This window comes from Aythya ferina, assembly GCF_964211825.1.
Source record: "Aythya ferina genome assembly, chromosome: 1".
NCBI lineage: Eukaryota > Metazoa > Chordata > Aves > Anseriformes > Anatidae > Aythya > Aythya ferina.
Window position 1 is genome coordinate 183,851,609 of NC_140296.1, and position 19,782 is coordinate 183,871,390.

General features: G+C 43.0%; 1 protein-coding gene across 1 annotated transcript in view; it reads right to left on the bottom strand.

Moving 5' to 3' along the window:
• WASL (WASP like actin nucleation promoting factor) overlaps positions 1-19,782 on the bottom strand; it is a 49,630-nt gene that overhangs the window by 29,273 nt on the left and 575 nt on the right. The gene's annotated exons all lie outside the window — the stretch shown is intronic.

Consider the following 19,782-nt stretch of genomic DNA (forward strand, 5'->3'; position numbering starts at 1 on the left):
TTGATACAAGCCCAGGAGGACAGCTTGCAGTTTGCTTCTACAAGGGTTCACGAATAAAGGGCTGTTGCCACTGAGTGTCATCAAACCAGGGGGAAGTCACAGGCAGCCTCTGATGGCCGGGCTCCAGAACAGAGGTGTGAAGTCAAGCACCACTTCGCTGTGGAAAACACTTACTGAGGCATAACTCTAATCCTGACCACGGCAAGGACAGGAAGCTTTGCTACGGAGGAAATCTCTACTAGCCAAGCATTATTTAAGCCATGAAAAAGGAGATGGAAACTCACTAAGAGTGATGAAAGGGAAAGCAGCAGCAGCAGCCAGAATGCTGGGTAGCTAACTGTAAGAAATAAGATTAGTCTACAGAAAATTAGCCAATTAGACAGAACTGTGGCTGACATTTTTCTCTAGAATACAAGTATTTCACAGAAAAAAAATCACACTGGTCAATCGAGCAGAAGCATTGCTTGAAGTCTTAGTTTACCTCAAAAAACCTATTCTTGAAATAATTACACATTTACATGTCAACACCTTAATAAGCTCATGTTATTCAAGGTGAACTAAACCAGAGTCAGACAGTGGTAATACCTTTGTGCTGATCAGCTTATCTTTACTGTTGTAAATAGATGGAGCTTCCAAAAACACTTCTGCAGTGCTCAGCACAGCCTGTGCATTGCAACTCATCACTCTTAACACAGAGAGCATCAACAGAAGCTGCTGCGTGGACCAGAGGCTGGAACCTCCTCCCCTTCTCATGGGAAGGCTGTTGGTGGTGGCATGCACATCACAGCTCCATGCCCTGGTGGTTTGATTTCCCTTCTGCACAGTGGTCCATTTTGAAGAGAAACGCTGCTGTTTTCTTGGCGCTGAGGCTGTCTCCTGCCATGCAGGAACAGTGCATTCCCATCCTGCTCAGAAGGGCTGATAACCCACCTCCGGGCTGGGTGTTCTCAGCTCTGAGCAATCCTACAGACGGCACGCTGCAGTCTCCTCCAAATGTGCTTCTAAAGGAACCAAATGAGCCTGTCTCTGTTCAGATGAGCCCTACACTAATTAGACCACTTAAACAACATGCAAGTGTGCAATTTTTACATTGGAAGTAGCAGAGGCATTTCCTACAGTAGACAAAATTTTCCTAGTGCTTTCACAGAAACTTGGAAAACTTGAGCTTGGCTAAGTTCAGGAGCCTACAATGTTTCTCAGCCCTGGGCAGTAGGGGATCCACCTCTCAAGCATATATGCCTGCTGTGAAGGTTTAGGTCCACTTTAGGGCCCATAGCAAGAAATATAAAGAAATATCAAAGCCTTCATCAAATTTTAGAGGTCTCAAATATTCACAGGTGTGCTTACATAGCAAGTAAGTGCCACCTGCTTTTGCAGTTTTAGAAAGGGAAGGGATGGAGACGCAAAGGAACAGAACAGGAGAGAGAAGAGACTTGTTCAGGTTCCTGTTGACACCTTTATCTGAAGAACACAAGGACTGGGGCCCCACTCAGTAATGACGATAGAAGAAACACAATAGGTAAAGTAGATGTGTTCAGCCACCATTTTAGTCTTTTTCCCTTAAGAGATGTGGGTCACATTATTTAAGGTTCCTGCTTCTTGTACAGCATGTGATGCCCTTGGCTTGATAGTCCACCCATGGAGACTTTTGGGTAGATAGAAATACCTTTCAAGGTATTCCATACCTTGGCTATGCAATTGAAATTTGGTAAATTGCCAGGCTGGGAGTTGTGTAATCTGGCTTACATCTTAGCACTAGATTGTCTCCTAAACCTTCACAGATGAGTCCTTCACACGAGCGTTGATTTGGATACTTCTTTATTTGCGATTTGGGTAAATGGCAATTACTTCAACTTTCCCAGCTATTTTAGCTACTAAAGATACATTGAAATAATTACTTATAAACTTATCTCTGAAAACAATTGTTTATTGCAAAAAGTCAACTTCAGATGCTACAGACATGGTTGTATAGCCATTTCCCACAGAAACAAGAAACAGAGAACTTGCGGAGATTGCTGGCAGATTTCAACAAGTTAAGCAGCTGGAAACAATCTTCTAATTTTAATACAATTTGCAGGACATTATTTTCAGGAGACAGACCGATTGCTCCACAGACAAGAAAACTGAAGAGAGATTTCACCTTATTTGACAGAACTGACATGAGAGCCTTTTGTGAATACCCAGGCACACGAGAAAAGCTTTATTTGGTGCAAATTGGAAAGTTCCTCAGCTGCCAGACATGGAGGCCTCATCAGTTCCACTGCCTGTGGAATTATTTATTGCAATCACCAACTATGTCCAGTCTTAAGCTTAAAGCTTTCTTTTCATTGCTTAATTTCCCACAATCACCTGCAGATTTAGAAGTGTATTATGCATAGAAGCAAATATCTTTTTCCCACCTACACGCAAAGTTGGGCCATATTAAAAATAAAGCCATAGCATAAAGGACACTGCTTTTTGCTTATTTGAAGGGAGAAGGAAGAGAGGAAGTTTATGGAACAGCACAAAGCCACTTCAGGCATTCCTTATTATTTTGGACACACAAGGATCTTAATCTAACAGAGGGAAAAAAATGTTTTTATGGAAGATATTCTTAAAGCCTACAACCTCAGTTCAAGACCTCAGCCCTCCAAAGCTGTCACGTAGCCACTGCCCCAAGCAGGCTGGCGATTACAGCATTACAGCACCCCGAGCTGGCCCATCCTGGGTTAGCAGCTAACATAGATGACATTCAACCTGGAGCTTCCATCTATGAAGAAACTGAACACGGATGCTTCCTGCTTTCCTGCAGTGTTACCAGCTCACTCAGCTTTGTCACACCTCTTAGCTCTGCTGAAATCCTGGCTGGCCAGCAAGCAGCAGGCACATGACAAAATACAATTATTTGTGCTGTTGTTGAAGTTACACATTTAGTTACTTTGAGAAAAAAAACCAAGCATGCTGTGGGCAGACCTGCCACAAGTTTCTCACAGCCCTACTGCCTTCAGGGCAAGAAGTCTCACTGCAGAGGACACAATATCTTGCAGTTTTTCCTACAAAAAACAAGCTATTTATAGGACCGTTCTTTTTCAAAGCTTAAGGGAATTTTTAGATTAAATTTTTAAATCTACCTTGTGAGCCACTGTAAATTAAACAGGACTTTAAAGACTAGGATGATACTCACACACACACACAAAAAATAATGTACAGATCTGTACATTACTTGCTTTCCAAAACAACATTTCATAGCCTTGCACAGATATCCCTGATTGGCGTTGAGCCACAGAGATTCAAGGCAAGAATCAAGAGTTTCAAGCGACTTATGGGATACAATTGGAGCTCAAACTTGTTTTGCCTTCTACCACTAACTCGGCTGTAAGGGAAACTTGTTCTTCTGACTCAATGTTCCCTTCTCCTCTACCATCTACCCATTGCTTTCATGCACCAAGGTCCTCTTTCTCCAGCATTCACCAGCCATTTCATTTCCTACACAACCTTTTTGCAGGTGCTTAGTTCTGTATTTAATGCAGACTCTTATAAACAGATCTTCACATCTACTTTGAAAATATGAGAATGCCTTCAAGAAAATGAGTCAGAATTAGACCCTTGTTCATAAAAGGAAAACAGACAATTTAAAGAAGTGCTGGGCCCACTGGAGTTCTTTAGAGACTCTTTAGAGACCTGCTCAGTGGCATATGCATCACCATTTTAACAATGAAAGTCTTCAAACCAACAGTTACATTGATTAAAGAAAGGATGCAAACCATAAGCCTCAGGAATTTTTCTAGCTCTGGAATAATCATCAATGAGCCCTTGAAAGTGTTATGCAGCATCTTGTAATCCCTTGTCCAGACTTAAAATAAATATATTTGCTTTACAGAGGTAAGATTCAGGTGAACTTTTTGTATGATCTTTCCAACTGAGGGCATAACGTAAGGAATTTGACTTCAAATACTTCTAGAACACTGAAATAAACCAGCTTAAACTAATGTAAAAGAAAGGCTCTTTTATAAGCAAACATTAACTTCATGCCAACACAAAACAAAGAGCTCCCTTCAAAATATGAACAAATTTGAGAAAAGGCTATTAGAAGTAAAACCTCTTTGAATAATAGCCAGCAATTGGTCTCACAATTGTGTATATAACTGGGGGCCTGCCCTATAAAGCAGCCTCAATCCACTTATGTAAGGGTACTTAGAGAAGCAGCTCCCCTTCCACTTTCCCTGCACCACAGAAACATGTTTTAATTCATCCTGCAGCAGCCCCTGGTTGAAAAAAAAAAAAAACATTATGAGAATTCAAGTCAGATAAAGAAACTCATAGTTATGCATAAGATTATATTTTACTCCAATAACTGAGTCCGCTATGAAAAAAGTTATTCCCAATTATAAGTCCTCAAAAGTAGGTATGCTACTAGGAGAGAAAAAAAAAAAAGAGCACGAAGATTTAGTAGTTACCTGATACCTGGCCAAATTCAAAGCCCAGTCAGGGGATCCAATGCTAAAAGCTCCTTGAGAGCACAAGACATACCGAATAGTGAAAGCATTAAATAAATGTCTGGGAGAACACTATTTTAAATACAGCCTTGCCAGCAGCCTGTTGCATGACTCTTGTCTTCATCTCTCGCCCGTGCCTTGTTTTCCTTATCTGTGCTACAGAGAGGAGTGACCTCTACCTCTGTACAGTGCTTTAAGAACTGCTGATGAAGAAAACAGCATTAGGCTGCCACAGGCAGGAACCCACTCCTTGGAGTTTGGGGGCTGGGGAGTGATGGCCACCTTACCTCATCTGCTAACAGCAAGGGCTGAGGCAGTTCCATGCAGCTCGTGTTTTCTCCACAACGCATGAACATCAATTACTATTTCATAGCCTGTTGACTGTTTCAGTCTCAGATCTGCTACAGCCATGAAGATAAGGAAACAGATATCCTTTCACCACAAGGGATGAGCCTTGATTAAAGTGACATTTATTACAGCTAACACTTACAAATGTCACCGGTCATTCCTTCTTTGTAGGTCCAAAGCAATGAATTTGCTAACATACCATGGAGTGAAATATTAACTTAAATATTTGTAAACAAATTTTAGTAATTTGGAATCAGTGTCACAGAATAGTGGTCTTATGTGGCCAACACTACACAAACCCTGACATGAATGTAGGCCACCTATTTCCATTTTAGACGAACCGCAGCCCTAAGCTTTGTGAATAACAAAGCATACTGATGCTTTTGTAAGCACTTTTTACTCAGTATATTAAACACTTCCTTTTTAAGATGGAAAAATAAAGAGCACAAAGCAAGAGTCCCAAAACTTGATAGTAAAAGGAATTATTTTTTATTAAATAAAGCAAAAGTCATTTCCCACCTTCTCAGCATTTTTAGGAGTATCTTCCAGGAACAACATGTGTGTCTGAGCAACAAGAACCCCTGAAGTCTTATGAAAGAGACTGAGAAAATCATGAGATCAAGCACGCATAGAAAAATTGTGATGTCAATACCAGAGGAACCACTCATCTGACAGAAGTAGTTTCAAGAACTAGGCACTGCAGCCTAATTCCAACAGACCCATTCAATAAAACAAATTTTCCTCCCTACATCTAGGTTCTTCCTCTAAAGAAAGCTGCATGAAACATACTAGGGATATTTTAGGCTGGATTTTGGTATTACTATTTATGCCTCTTAGAAAATGCATTAAGAGCTTACCCTCAGCCATCTGCTATGGCACAGGCTCTGTAGCTCAAAGATTTTTGTTACAATTCTCACATCAAGTACTATAAATGGTAAATTTCTACCACATAAAAAGGCTCCCCTGTACCATTTGTGCTTTTGGTACATGCTCCCTTTGGACCATCCAAATGAACAGTATAAAGGTAACATTTGGGTGTAGTTTATTCCTTGGAAAAAAGAAAAAAAAAAAAGAAGACAAACCCCTGGGTTTACAATATGCAATTTTCAGGGGCGGGAAAGAACACGATAAAAGCCCTATGTCAAGTCGGGACTTCAAGAACAGTTGCAAGTCAAAATTTGCTAACAATGGAGTTGACAGTTTCCTTTCTAAACTTACTGCCTGCTACCCAAAAATAAATGCACAGAGGATTGCTGAACGGGAAAGCTCCTTCCCAGAAGCCTCAATTCTTCCTCTGCAACTCCTTAGGGTGCCAGACTCACTTGTCACGGGGCTGCCTGCTCTGCTAGGCAAAACGAGAACAGCAAAAACTGTAAAGAATCTGCTCATTTACCATTAATGAGATGCAGCATTTCTTTATACAGCACGAGCTTTGTAGAAAGGGCAGCAGGATGCATTTCTCCTCTGCACTTCAGTGTCTGTATTTAAATACTGTCCATGAAGAAAACCTACCAGTTTCCAGTTTAATCACAGGACACTTCTCTTCAGTACAGCACTGGTCATACACCTTTACACAGCAGCTATAATGTGCAACCATAGACAGAACTTAGGAACAGAGGCAGCAATACTGTTCTCTCTCAACCTTTTATTCTTAAATATTTATGCTTGAATGGGCCAGAACAGCATCCCCGCAAGAGCTGAAGTTACTTCTCCCTTCAGTATCGCTGTGTCCCTATTCACAAGTATAACTTGCAAACGCTGTTCAGCAGCAATAACAAACATGCTGTGCAAGGTGCTGCAAGCACGCACCAGTCTGAGTTTACAGATAATACACAAGTGCTTTTACTCTACCTTCAACACTGCATCTCGTGTGAGAAGCAAAGCTTATGGCAAAGAAAATCAATATTAGGCTAGATAATGCAAGAGCTTAGAATCTATAGCCATCAATATAATTAAGATGAATACAGTAGTCTAAGGTATTTTAAACACTTAGGATAGAAAATATTTGCTTTGAAGAACATTTAGAAGAATCATTAGTAGGACTGAATCTGACCTATACTCTTTTGGTGAGTATTGCCTGAATTAATGAAATATAACCTGTTGAACCAAACGAGTATCTTTGATGAAAAAGATCTTTACAAAGCTTTGCTTTAGATCCTAGTGAAAATGAAATAGTGAAGATAATCAGTCCGTACCGAATTGGCAGTCCCATCAGCCAGTGCCATGAACTTAACCAGGCCGCAGACTGGAAGTGTTACGTACCTCAGTTCCTGAACTACTTTCCAGAGGCCTTTTCACCTGGACTGGAACTTCTGACAGCGAGGTGAACACACTCAGGGTCACTGCTTCTTGCTGCCTGGAAGAGCTGGCAGCAGCTTTTCGGTCAGGTCTGATGTTTGTCACTTTTCTGTAAGCCTCCATTTGTGCACTAGGTTACGGTGGTTTTGTGACGGTGCAGAGACAGCATAGTGCAATGACACACTTGCTAACAGAATAAAAATGCTAATTTAATAGTGATTGTAACTATCAAGCAGAAAAAAAAAAAAAGGTTACTAATGACAGTGGTGCATTTTTCCAGCAGTGTAACACATTTGGAAGTGAGATAATCTTCCATAATCGCACTTATGCAACTTAAGCTGTGGTGACTGAAGGAAGCTCCCCGTGCCAAAGCAGACACCAGGCTGCCAGTTTTTGCAATATTCCTTTCGTCGTGTCCAGCTAACTGCACCCACTGCTCTGAGCACTTGCACAGCCTCAGTCTGTTAGCACAGCAATGGACTGCTCTTGATGTTGCGTGTATGAAAGATAATATCAGTCCCAGGTGTATGCAGTTTAGAGAAAAAAGTTGATTATCCGATTAAGACAGCTCCAGAAAAATGACACCCTACCCAAAACACTTAATATGGGTATAGAAATAGGATCTCTCTTCCAGTCTGCTGGAAGAAGTAATTACAGGAGTGGGACCTACGCAATATCAATTGCTGGATATTCAGCATTATGAACATCAGATTGAAGTCTGTGTAACTGGGTCCTAAAAAAGGCCCAGAAATTAATTTGCCAGAAACTTCAATGCTGTGGTACAGATACCAGTGATCTTCCTGCAGGAAGATGGCAATGGGGCTGTATTAGTGACACAAGTTAAAGCTTGACCAGGTGGGAGGAAAAGACACTTCTATAAATAGTCCATGTGTCCAAGAGTGGAATCTAGGCTAGCAAGAAGACAGATTTAAAGAGTAAACTGAAAAGCCAGCCAACTTGACCAATGAATGCGGCCTGCAGAGTACTATAGCTACTCAAAGGAGCATCCTTCAGAAGGCCTCTGCCACCCCTCATGAGACATGCAGCACGGTGCAGAACTTCAGAGCTTTCCATGAGCTGACCTGGGACATGGATCACCACCTCTGCTGGTCCCCTGGTACGAGCCTCAGCTCTGCAGCAGACACCATGGTCCTCGGAGGAACTCCAAAGTGATGCCGGTTACTCCACTTTTGGACCAGGTTACTCGACCATAACAGGCCTCCGTGTTGCATTTCAACAAAGTGCCCAGTGCATCTGGCATAAGCAACAGCCTCGATGACACAGAGCAGGCACCCTCGCTGACAGCTGGTTGTGTATGCAGCACAAACCAACCACATAAGGCCTCTTGCTACTTCTGAGGCACATCGCAGAGATTGTCTGCATGTGGTGACCTTGGAGAAGTTGGTTCCAAGGCAATACATCAACACGCAGACATTGGCATTGCACCACTTCATCTCTAGAATTACTGCAGCCAGAGCTGCCGTGCAAGTCACCACCCCAAGATTAAGGCTAAAAGCACTCAGCTTCTAAATCCATGCTGGATTATTACCTCCCTTCCACTCTGAAAGAGAAATGTCCTGCTCTGGGAGAGCTGCTGGTACTGCATCAAGCATCCGCTGGGGGCCAGTCCTGACAGTGCTGCGTTGTACAAGGCAGGCGTTTTGGAAGAAGAGATCACAGGACAGTAGAAAAGAAGTGGAAAGCTTCAAACATTTAGATGCTTCAGCTCTGCAGACATTATCTGAGACCCAGTGCATGCAAAAGCCACACACATTTACATCTCTGACAGAACCAAACGATCAGGTTGGAACACCAAAACAGACAGAGCACAGGATGATTAAACTACTGTCATTCATTATGCTACCTCGCTCCCTAGCACCACCTCCGGACCTCAAGTGGGAAAACATTGGGTCTGAACTGGCAGAAATCTGCTGGACCTCTCCAAAATGCAGCTGCAGTGGAGACTTGAAGAGCCCTCAGCACAGACCTTTGGAGTCTCTGAAGACACACAGGACTGTTCTTGAATTACTTACAAACTACCCACCAGAAGAGTAGTTTTTGGTCCTTTGGCCAGGAGTTTGTTTGCTTGGTAGGCCTGTGCTCTGTAATCAAGAAGTGCAGTAAGTGAAATGCAGCAGCCCTTCAGGTCATCCCTGCTGCACCTAGTGTCTGCAGGATGGCTCCAAGTTACCCTGATCTCCTTACCACAAGGCAAAATATTTATTTTTTTTCCCCCCCTGAAATCAGAGAAGACTATCAGGAGCCTTATGAGCTTGTGTTCACAGCATGTCAGATGCACCTGATAGCCTGCCTGCTGCAGTAGGTTGCTACATGCAAAGGCACGCTCTCCCCTGCTGGAAACTTCCAGTCGCCCGAATTTTCTCAGGTTTCCAAAAGCCGTTTCAGAGAGCAGAGAGACAAGATTGAATTTTGCTGCTGGCAGGACTCTCACTTGATGTCAAAGAGGACAGTTAAGAGAGCAGTGGAGCTGCCCCTTGCTCTCCAATGCACATGTGAATAGAGATTTTGGAACAGATGGCTCCCTTGGATCTACCAAACCCCACTACTACAGTTGCTTTTGTCTGCTGGTATTTATTTATTTATTTTACAGGTTGCACAAACTAGGACTCTGCCCACTTTCTGGACCTGATGGCAAATGGTATGGGAGAATTTGCATCAACACAGAGGATCTCACTGTTCTCCAACACAACACAAATGGGTAAGGTCAGCCCTGCCCACACCACCCATTAGGAATGGTGCTTACACCATTCTAGTCCCAAACCCATGCTCATTAAATTGGGGTGAGTAGGTGACTACTAGCTAGCATTACCCAAACCCATGCCAGGAAGCATGCCAGCAAACTTAACACCATGGAAAACCACAGGACAGTGGCTGAGCTCATGCTGCTGCCCTGCCTCAGTTTGTTAGCATCAGCAGAAGTAGCACAGCTGTAGTACCAGAGGCAAGGGAAAAGACAGGATATGTCCCTCTGGCACAAGGCTTCTACGCACCCTGTGTGTGTATCTTGTGTTCTGAACACACCAATTCTGGTTACAGGGACAGAAAGGTGTGGTCAGTGTGAGGGACAGACCCCTTGGTTACCCAGGGCTGCCTGAAGCAGCAGCAGGAACACCTACCTGCTCTCTAAGCAACCCTCAGCTAAGTAATGCAAACACAGGGCAGAGGAACAGACCAGACTTCTTGTTTACAGGCAGCAAAGGCCAGAGATGTTGCCACAGACCATACAGGAAAAGTCTAAATGAAGAAACATAGCACTGTGATACCTCCTACATGACATAAAGACAAAATGAAAACCATGATGGAAGAGTGGCGTATTTTAGAGAAGGATTTGGCACTAAAATCCATTGCAATCCGTCTTATCAAACAAAACTGAAACACCTCTAGGCGTGTTGCACCTTTTATGACCTTGAACTAAGGCAAGGAGGGCAGGAGCTGTGCAGAGATACAAAGGTATTAAGTCTCTCCAGAAGGCAGATATTGGCACCTGAATGTAACCAATGTCTCAGAACACTTACTTCCTCCAAGAATAGATAAATGTTTGTTGAATCACTACTGAGCTCCAGAAATCAAGAGCAATCAGCATTTTCTGTTGCAGTGACACTATAAGACCTTACATAGATTTAAATGAAAATTTCCAGCTATACAAACTGAAAACAGTACTATCAGGAAAACAGAGGCCAGCACTGCTGGTTAAGTAAGGTAGAAGTTATAATATGTATTATAAGGCTAAAAAATACTGGTTGATAAAAAGCTGTGTAAAATTAAGCACCAAACCTACACTTCTCAGTAACCTGGCAGTTAACTGTTTCAACAAAGTCTAGAGCTAATAATCCTGCGTGCCCAGTTACAAAACAAGTTTCACACCTGAGATACTATCAGGTACAGACTAAAGAAAGAAAGAAAAAACAGCCGTGTGTTTTATTTATTAGAAACTACTGCTTCCTTCTTTGCGAACCAAGGGGAAGCTTTTGCCTGCGGTACTGCACAGAACACATACCACTACAGGATGTTCATAGCTTTCTTCCTCTTTTCAGTTAACCACAAAAATCAAGTACAGTTTTAAAGAGAGGAGCCTATTTGGATGCCTTTGTGTATATTTAGTGCCACCAGCCAAGTGATGTTTCTATTTACTTTGGCTGACTAAGGGGGAGTAAGAAAAAAAAAAAAGTCTCCTTACAGAGAACGGCCACATCTTAGCTGTGCTCAGGGAGAGCCATCACATGGCTAGGGGAGCAGGAAATAACTTACAGTTCACTCAAAGCAGCACTAAGCAATTCTGTGGTTTCAAATCTCAGCCTGCGGACTTGCTGAAGCTGTATCTTCCCGTATACAGCTTCTTAATATAGCCGCTTCCAAACTGGAGAGCCTGGCCCTCCCTGGAGAAAGCGCAGCAGAGGGTGGAGCAGCGCGAGAAGCCTGAAGGAATATCCCACTGGGGTTGTGCTTCCCCCTCTCTCAGCCAGTTCTCTTTTCTATAGCAACGCTGGCAGTGACCTTGGGCCAGCGAAGATGAACTAGGGAGAGATGTCTGACAGGCATACCTCAGGCTGAAGCACACGGTAAAGCAGCAGCCAACAGCTGGCTGGCACAGACTGCCTCTCCTCCTGCGATGCTTTGATGAGTTAAGAGAACGTAAAGTGTGCTTGGTTAGAGCAATGTTCCAGGTGAAACACCAGCTTCATCAGCGAGAACAATGTTGGGGAACCAAGAAACACGGAGATAAGGGAACAGAGGGAAGAACAGTGAGGAAGAGAGACTTTCCTACCTCCAGATTGTGGATGCAGGGGCTGGGAGGAAAAAAGGAAGTTTTGGAGGCAGCTGAGGGACAAAGGGAAAAGAGGAAATAAGGGGAAGAAATCATTTTGCTGGTACAGAAGGGCAGAAACCTCTTTAAAGAAAAAAAAAAATGCAATGAGGGAGTGGAAGAAGCCCTAATAGAAACCGAGATGCAAAATTCAGGGGACAGAGGTCATAGTGCAAGGCTTTGAACTACACCAGCTGAATGGGACTTACAGAAGAAATAAAAGCTAAATTGATTCCTAAAATATCATTACCAACTTCACAGTAATCTGCTGTACAACAATCTTAAAAGAGTTCTGTTTCCTTAAAAAGAACACATTTTCTATGTAGAATATTAATGGTATATTTTACAACAGAAGCAGTTTAAGTGGTAGAACGTTTTATACTTGTCTTCACCCCTAGCTTAGAAAGATATTAACACAAAAATTGCTATTCATTTCTTTCCTTATCGACATGTCACGTATGTGTAAATAAATCTTTGGTTGTCACTTCAAGGAGGGAGAAACCATTTACTATTTAGTGCCAAATTCCAATATTCAAATCTTTCTTTATAGCTTGCAGAACAGCAAGGCAACTATTAGGTTTCGCTACTTAGCGCTCAGAGATGTCATTTAGGAATCCATATTCTAACTTAACCTTTCTTGTAAGGTATTCCCAAGTGTCTTGGCTAACCTTGAGGAAGCAATCATCAACGATAATAAGAGCAAATGTGTTTTTGAAGTGTTTGCAAACTCAGAAGCAAAGAGTTATCTTTCCATAGCTAAGAGTTCAAGTAATGGAATACAGTTTTCTTAGCTTTTAACAGGAGAAAATGCTATTTTCTTTCAGTAGGTTGGTGTTACTCATACTGCAGACTCAGTACCCCAGCATATAAAATATGCTTATAGAGCACAAATAGGTTCCTGTCTAGCTCTACTGCTCTTATGCTGCATGGTGGCTAATTAACAAGGGGAGATAAAGGCAAGGCAACACATTCACTTTGAAGGGAAATGAGATGAACGTGGGGGAATTCTGAATTGCACATGAAGTTCTGATGGGGAAAACAGTGTGCGAAATCATCTTAGAGAAATGGAAACACTTACAACCTTGATTAGCAAGCCTTAATGTGATCTTTCAGCTCTAAGCTAGACACACTGGAAAACTGGAAAATCCATTAACACCGTTCCTCAGAAAACTTAAAAGAAAAAAGCTGCCTGGAGTAAGGATTTTAAGGGCAGCTGATTAAACATTATAGGGAAATGGCCTCACCACGCTGTGGATGCACGTATGAAGGCACGTGCCTAACGAAGGTGAGATGCAATCTGCCAGTGTACTAGGGAGCTCTGCTGCAACACTTCCCTTGCCAGCAACGAGCTCTTCCTCAGAACATTAAGTCTACAGGAACTGAGTAATTTGTAAGATGCTTTAATGAACTTCTACCAGAACTGTAAGTTTTCAATGTCAGAACACTGATTTGAGATGCCTAAAATGTCCTGCACTGCATAAACACGAGGAGGTGTCAGGAGAATTATCTACCCTTAACCCAAGGGTGGTTGAAAATTCTTCAAATTCAGTAAGGTATTTAGCAAGTGAGCAGTTTTCTGCAGGAGTGTCCCTGTAACTGTTTGTGTTACATCTCTTTCCGTTTGGCCCTCCTAGCACACTGCTCCTGCTGCACAAAGATCATAGCACACTACAATTTTAGAGTGTAACTGGAAAACTCCAGGAATGTAATTGCATAGCTACTCTGCCCATTTTAGTGGTTACCCAGGCATAAACAACATGTCTGGGAGCCACAGAATTTAGCATGGCAGTGTACCCAAGCAAATATGTTGAGAAACAAGACTACATCTACAGCGTCTGACCAAGTCACGTCCTGGTAGCGTGAGGGGGCTGTTTAAAACCACCCATGAAGATGCACTCCAAATTCTGCTAAACCCACTTTGCATGATTTACTGTTACAAGGAAAAGCTGGCAATTAAAATAATGCCTCTCTGCCCAAGCAACACATAATGCCAACTGTTCTTGAGGAAATCATACCCTAACCTACCAAGAAGCAACTCTGCCTAGTGCCCATGACACAGTTTCGCTGCTTCCTGTATTTTAGTATCAAGGTATTAGGTCATGAAACCTTGTGTTCTGCACTACACTCAGTTTTATTTCTGTACTACTAGGATTGCTCAAGAGACAAGCCTACGAAACACGCTCAGTGGAAGCGAGGACACCGTGAATCTTACCACAGTGCTTTAACTGAACAGCAAGCATCCTAAAAGGACATGGAAAAGCTCACCAAAACCATCTCCAGTGCAGACAGCTCTGCCTATAGAAGGTCAAGAGAAAAAAAAAATAATAAAAAAGCCTTTTGTCATGCTGGTTAATGAACTACTACGATGTTTCTTCATGACAATCATCGCATGCAGATCACTTCAACTCTTCAGTACGTTCCAGTGCTGAGACAGGAGCTGCTGGTGGATAATGCTGCTGTTGCTGTAACTGCAGCTGCTACTACCCGACGGCAGTGGTAAACAAGTTCTGAATTCCTGCCCTACTAGAGACACCAAGAACAGAGCAATAAAGGCCAGGAGCCCTACAGAATAGGCCGTGACATTTCTTTGGACAGACGCATCATAACTCCACTAAAGGAGATTTGAGATCTAAGCTCTCAGTAATCTCCAGGATTACCTTTTCTGCTCTGAAAGGAGGTGGTAGAAGAGGTGGTGGTTAGCATCACTTCCATGCTCTGCTTACTACAGATCAGGCTTATACCAGTCCCTTGAAAACTCCAGAATAAATAGTCCCAGAGCAAACATTCTAGCAACAAGATCCAAATCAATATTTATGATCAGATAAAGCACAGAAAATCACAAATTCTACATCAAAGGAGCAACAAAGTAGTTTTTCCATTCACATATTCGCATGAAAGAGCGAACTAGGTCTTCATCTTCTCACAAGAAACTACCTCGTCCTTATGTGTTCTCCTTAACACGCAGTACCTGGACATCTTGGTGGAAATCCCGTAGTCGAAGCATCTTATGAACGTTCACCTGAATCCTACACTAAAACGTGTGCTCCATCTTTGGGCTCCTCTGAATTCCTCCACCTGGTTCTTAGCTGTGGAGAGCTGCCGAGTTGCAACACAGCAGCTTGTGACTACAAATTGCTTTCATCCTGTTGGGCCTGTGCTGTGCAAGATTCCAGAGCACATTATCAGGAGCATGAGTGGTATTCAGGACCGGCTCATTAACCACAGAGACTTTCAGCACTCAACTACCTGCAAAACAGGGGAAAGGTCTGCAAAGTAGCTCAGAAGAGACTGCAAGAGCTCTGAAGCCTTAATGAACCGAGGCACTCGTTCCAGCCAGATATTACTAGATCACCTCTATGTTTAGAAGCACATAACGCTTCCTCACAAAGATACACAGCGACTGAGCTGGGTAGCAGGACTCACCTTGCACATCCAGGTGTGCAGCACATGAGCTGACATAGTCAGGAGACATGCGACCTCTACAGTCACTCAGGCAGATATAAAAATTTACAAGTACAGGCTGAATTTCTATCTTAAGATAAATTGAATAGGAGATTTAGGTAAGAGCCAGAGTTACCTACTGACTTCAGTGGAACTCCAACATCTGAATTTGTCTCAATCTGGAACAAAATCCCACTTTATGACTTTCTCTCAAACACATTTCAGTAATGAGACAAAGCCTAGTAGAGTATTCACGTGTAGTCTCAACATTTCTCATCCATGAGTAAATTATTTGTTTGCTGCATAGTTCACTACCTTAGTGTAATAGTAGGCTGTAAGGAAAGTAAAAACAAGAAACACATGGAGGCAGTGTGGGGACGATGGCTTGCTCTGAAGGCTCCAGTCTGACCTGTTCCTGTGAAAATCAATTTGTAGGCACAGATTTAGTTCAGAGGAGCTGTCAAAAACCAGTGGCATTCTCTCTAGAATGGAAGGTTACTGCTGACACGTCGTTTAGTATCCAGTGGTGTCGTTTCCCTAATGAGGCATCTGAAGATGTTACATGGCTTTTGAGAAAACAGGACAGACATACAGAAAAGACATCTAGGCACAACTCAACATCCTTGCGCTTCAGTGCGCTACACGGTGCCCTTTGCCTTCTCCCCCACATCTCAGTTAAGACGATAAGGGAAGATGAAATCACCACCACTGTCTAAACAGATGACTACGTTCTTCCTATCTTTCCAAGGGATAACTCCTTTTCAAGAGACAATCTCAGCTTCTCTGATATCTTTGTGGATGCGCAGCCTGCAGCACAAACTCCAAGGGGCAGAGCCCCAACACCTCCCTGCCACATGATGCTGCCCATTTCTCAGGCCTGTGGTCAGCCATCAAGTCCTAGTTGATGCTATTTTCACAGGCACAAGTAATCTTATGAGATGGACAAAATCTTTAATTCTTATCAATCAACATCTAACCCCCCCCCACACACACACTTAGATTTTCACTCTGTTTTATCTCAACTATTACTGCAACTTCTCCTTTGGCTCTGACAACTTTACGCTGGTCACATGCAGTTTTAAAAGCAGCCAAAATAGTTTTCTTAGTTTACTGCTGTGTCACTTCTCTTCTTGCATTCTTTACCAGTTCCTGTTTACCACATCACTACAGAGAGATCTCACAAACAAGCTAATCCTTGCCTTACTCCCTTGTCTGAGTGACGAGTCCCACTTCTAAGCAGTATACAATATCCATGCTCCATTACCTACTTCCAATGTTATCAAGTGTTACACAGTTCTCATGTTTGCTTTCCTGAGGTCTCCCATACATATAAAGCTATTTCTACAGAAATTAGCTCATTCTTTATCACTGACGTTACTGAGCACTATAAACCATGCAAATTAATGAAGTATCTTTATTAGAATGGATTAATTGGACACCTCACATTTTTTCTTAAACTCGTTCCTTATGATGAAATTGAAGTGAATGACATACAGGGATTTAAGGAAAAACTTCGAAGTTCAACACAATCATGAAAATATTTCAGTAATATATAAAAAAAAGTAATCTACTAGCTCATGTTAAGGTTAAGTTTAAATACACTTATTTATAATAAAAAGAAGTTAGACTTCTACGGATGGTAGGTTTTATACCTGACAGGTAACAAGTGTCACATCTGAATGAAAGCTAGTTAAATGCTTTACATATATCTATGCAACTTGGAAAGTCCTGAAGGGCTACGTGCTGGATACCTACTGTAAGTAGTTCTACATCTGGATCCAAGTTTTAACTCAATTAGCTGTAGCTAAAGCTTTAGCTATGAGCCAATGACTTGTTTTTGCTCCTTACAGATTAAACTTTCAAAGATATTTTGATTGCTTATAGACTCAAACAAGCATTTTACAGCTCAGCAAGTTAAAAAAACAGGAGTCAAAAATCAGTACAGTTGTCTACTAGGCAATGAGATCCCCCAATTATCGGTAGTCCTCCATAAAATGGTATCACCCCAGCAACACAAACACAATTATGGCTCTTCACCACTTCCATCACTCCCAGGTAATTTGTGTTTATCAGTCATAATGACTTAAGATGCCATCAAAATTATGTCAATGTTGAAGATCAGAGGTTGCGAGTGCTCGATCAATATTCAGCTACTTAATTTCCATAGAACAGAAATTGGCTGGTGGAATCCTCAGCGTTATTTCAATGTAGCTGCCTTGTAAACAAACACAGTCACAGGAAAGGCTGCTGAAATAAATCAGCCCTGCGGTGCCAGGCGCCTTCTTAACCAGGACCCTCAAGAGTGATGTGAGCACTGTGCCCTCCAGAAGAGCACTACAAGTTAGTAGCGCAAAAAGAGTACCTAGGACTGTAGTTGAATATCTCATCTGTTCGTGTTGCATTCGCTTCCCTAGTCACATAAAAAGGTTAGGTAAAACCTAACCTGAAGTGATGTTGACATGGCAGGCATGCATCACATCAAGTAGCGAACCCATGCCCTAGCCTGGCAGAAAAGCCACCTGTAGCAGTCAGCTCAACGTGTAGGAAAGCCAGCTCGCAGCATCCTGTGAAACTTGCAAGGTTTTCCTTTCCTAAAAAGCATCATTTATTTGCCTGAAGTATGAATAATTCAAATGTGCATATTGAGAGATCAAATATCACAAGTATTACAGAAAAAGGGCATTCACCAGCACAGCGTGCTGCCACTGAGTTACAGTCGAGCCAAAAGGTCAATAGTATTGAGCACACCATCAGGCTCTGATGGGCATTTTGGACTCAAACCGGACAGCTGAGGCAGTTACCATCCATCCCCAGGTGCCCGCTCCAACCCGGAGACAGAGATGTTTAAGCTGTTCAGGAATCAGTTTCCAAACTGCCACTGTGTTTGGCTCTGCCTAAAACATCTGATTTAGTGTCTCTGGAACTCTGATGGCCTTCTGGACTTGAGCCCTCAGGTATATGGCAGAGACCCTCCACTACAGTAAGATGAGCCTGTACCTAGCCTGGAAATCATGTAGGGCAGGGGGAACAGGGGAAGGAACAGGCCACAGCTGGGGAAGCCTCAACTGGAAAGTCATCCAAAATTCAGCATAAGCCACAAGAATGCTTAACTACAAAAAAACATGAAGCGAGTCATGTCTACAAAGCTATCAACCTGCCACAGATCACATCACCCAGATACTACAGAGATATTTACCTCCAAAGCCTGCCTTAAACGTTATTTATGCAGAAGAGTTGAGAACTTGAGTAGGTGAGTGTTACAGCCGAGCGTAACAAAGTGTTCACTTGGCAAGAAAAATCTGAATTGAAGGAAAACAAATTTAAACACACAAGTTCCTCCACTATTTTTTAATTTGGAGGTGTCTTACTTTTTTTTTTTTTTTTTTTTGCTAAAGAGCTAAACATGTGAAATGTGTGCCTGAAAATATTTCAATGAAAAATTTCTTACATATGCATTACTTCACACACACAAAAAAAGTCTCCTCTTTGCGTGCTTTGCGATCACACCTTCTGACCAGTTTTAACCTAATTGCTGTGACAGCATCTCAGATTTAGCTCACCCCAGCGTAAACATCACCTGCTTCCTGTTCGGGCACTACACCTCTCGCTTCCCTTGAGGGAGACGGGGCTGACCTGACCGACAGCACCATTTCAAAGTCCAGAGCTATGTGGGAGCACCGTGATCACCAACGTCCTGCTCCGAGCCACAACTTCCAGCCCATAAAACATCCCCATGGAACCGCAGCGCTTCCGTGCTGGGCACGGAGCATCCCAGGGTGCCGGGTACCCATCGGAAATGGCTCCCAAATGGTCGTTTCCACAAGAGGAGCAGGTTTCGTTTCATTTTTTCAGAAATACAGTGATTTGGTTTTCTGAAAGAATTGTATTTTTTTTCAAAAGGAGACTGACTTCTGAAGCTGTTCAGTGGTTGTTTTTTTAAAAATAGGGATGAGTAGAGTTTTGCATTAGCACACAAGAAGGCATTCTGAAGATGAAGAACTGAAAAACTGACTTTTGAAGCTGTCAAGCGGCTGTTTGTTAAATACAGCTGAGCAGCTTTACACCAACACGCGAGAAGATATTCTGCGGGTGAAGAACTCAAAAGCTGACTTCGGAAGCTGTCTGTTACGAACACAGGCGGGTACAGCCTCACCTTAGCGCACACGGAGGCTCTTTGGAGACGCAGAGCTGGCTCCGCGGCTGGTCCCCCGGCAGCGCCGTGCCCTCCCCGAGCAGCCCCCCGAGGATGCCGCCCCGGGGCCCCCCCAGCGCAGCCCGGCCCGGCCGAGGCAGGCCTAGCACCGGCCCGGGCCTTGCCGCGGCTCCTCCCGGCCTGGCGGGGCGGCCAAACTTCCCCAGCCGGCTGTGCCCGCTCCCCTCCCGGGGCCGCCGGCC